The sequence below is a fragment of the Nansenia antarctica genome (genome assembly GCF_963989245.1).
Source record: "Nansenia antarctica genome assembly, chromosome: 3".
NCBI classification, from domain to species: Eukaryota; Metazoa; Chordata; class Actinopteri; order Argentiniformes; family Microstomatidae; genus Nansenia; species Nansenia antarctica.
The window spans coordinates 607,873-610,372 of NC_137688.1; the positions used below are offsets into that span (position 1 = coordinate 607,873).

Here is a 2,500-nt window from a genome sequence, read left to right on the forward strand (position 1 = left end):
ACTTGAGCCATAGTCCAGCCAATAGAACAGCTGGATTGGCCGCAGCATGTTAGTAGAGCCACAGTGTGGCTGTGAGTGAGTGATTCTGGGTCTTTAAAGGGCCTTCGTCTTGCCCTTGTGTAATACTGGGTAGCTTACCCGCTGTGTTTAACTACGTAAGAATGCAGCTTTTCATCGATTAATTGTCATGTTAATGCTATCCGCCATTTTGAAATTAACATATCAGAAGTTGATTGTTTGTTTTTATACGTTATGCTGTTTGTAAGGCAACACCAAAGACCAATAAGAAGCAATAATTTCATGTTTCAAGTCGATGATGGCTACAACTACATGTGTGTCTATTATTATTGTGTGTGTGTGTGTGTGTGTGTACAAGCGGGTGTGAGTGTGGTGTGTAATGACGTATACTGTCCACTGGAGGACGCTAGAGCAGCGCTACTGGTGTGAATGTGGGTGTAATGACGTATAACGTCCACTGGAGGGCGCGAGAGTAGCGCTACTGGTGTGAGTGTGGATGTAATGACGTATAACGTCCACTGGAGGGCGCTACTGGAACCGTGTGGCAGAGCAGTAGCTACTGCAGCCAGAGCTCTGGCTATGGATAATAGATGATGACGACGATAATAATAATAATAATAATAACAACAACAACAACAACAATAATAATAATAATAATAACCCGAAGATAGACTTATCTGAATGTTGGTTCACCTCAATTCAACTAGAGGAGAAAATCGCCCTGAACCAAAACAACACACAGGGGGTTATTCCATCAATGTCACTAAAGGACAATCCAGGCTTATTTTTTATATATCTCACTAGAGCTACAAAAAAGAAACCTGGATTTTCCTTTAGCAACATCGATGGAACGCATGTTTAGCACATCACAACATGCTGCTAGAACATGGCCATGCTAAAGACACATAACTACACATAACTAGATGATCACAGTCCCTAAACATAAACAAGACATGTGTCACCATGACAACGCTCACCCAAAGTACAAAACGCAGAACGTGTATTGAAAACAAGCATAGTTTTCTGACAAATTATTAGTATTTAGTGATCCTTAAACTGTTGTTTGTTATATTGAGTGGGCTCTTCAACATTTAAACTTTCATAGTATGAAAAAAACCCACATACAAAATAAAAGATTGCGCGACTTCACAGTTGCCGACTTGGTACAGCTTTCATCACCCACTATCCTAGTATGTCTAACAGATGATTACTATCCTAGTATGTCTAACAGATTATTACGTTAGTCACATCAAGATCATTAGATTAAACCTGCATCATAGCTATGTTAAGATACCTACATAACCCATTTCATTAACTCAGGCATTCATTCTTTTTACCAAGGAGCTAAAAGACAAAGGACGATTTCCTTCTAGAACCCAAGAACAACAGCTAAAGTGAAGTCTGATAGACACAGTAGAGTGTGATAGTAAACACAGTAGAGTGTGATAGTAAACACAGAGTGATAGTAAACACAGTGTGATAGTAAACACAGAGTGATAGTAAACACAGAGTGATAGTAAACACAGTGTGATAGTAAACACAGTATGATAGTAAACACAGTATGATAGTAAACACAGTATGATAGTAAACACAGTATGATAGTAAACACAGAGTGATAGTAAACACAGTATGATAGTAAACACAGTATGATAGTAAACACAGTATTATAGTAAACACAGTGTGATAGTAAACACAGTATGATAGTAAACACAGTATGATAGTAAACACAGTATGATAGTAAACACAGTATGATAGTAAACACAGTATGATAGTAAACACAGAGTGATAGTAAACACAGAGTGATAGTAAACACAGTGTGATAGTAAACACAGTATGATAGTAAACACAGTGTGATAGTAAACACAGTATGATAGTAAACACAGTATGATAGTAAACACAGAGTGATAGTAAACACAGTATGATAGTAAACACAGTATGATAGTAAACACAGTATGATAGTAAACACAGTATGATAGTAAACACAGTATGATAGTAAACACAGTGTGATAGTAAACACAGTATGATAGTAAACACAGTGTGATAGTAAACACAGTGTGATAGTAAACACAGTATGATAGTAAACACAGTGTGATAGTAAACACAGTGTGATAGTAAACACAGTAAAGTATGATAGTAAACACAGTGTGATAGTAAACACAGTATGATAGTAAACACAGTATGATAGTAAACACAGTGTGATAGTAAACACAGTTTGATAGTAAACACAGTATGATAGTAAACACAGTGTGATAGTAAACACAGTGTGATAGTAAACACAGTGTGATAGTAAACACAGTGTGATAGTAAACACAGTGTGATAGTAAACACAGTGTGATAGTAAACACAGTATGATAGTAAACACAGTATGATAGTAAACACAGTGTGATAGTAAACACAGTATGATAGTAAACACAGTGTGATAGTAAACACAGTGTGATAGTAAACACAGTAAAGTATGATAGTAAACACAGTATGATAGTAA

At 36.4% G+C, this 2,500-nt stretch overlaps 1 protein-coding gene across 1 annotated transcript in view; it reads left to right on the forward strand.

The window, feature by feature from the left end:
• The window catches only part of anxa5b (annexin A5b), a 42,543-nt gene extending 42,223 nt beyond the window's left edge, over window positions 1–320 (forward strand). Inside the window, exon 13 of the mRNA XM_080526642.1 lies at window positions 1–320. This exon is cut by the window's left edge and continues 140 nt beyond it. The gene's annotated coding sequence lies outside the window, so the exon portion shown is untranslated.
• Window positions 321–2,500: the final 2,180 nt, after the last annotated feature.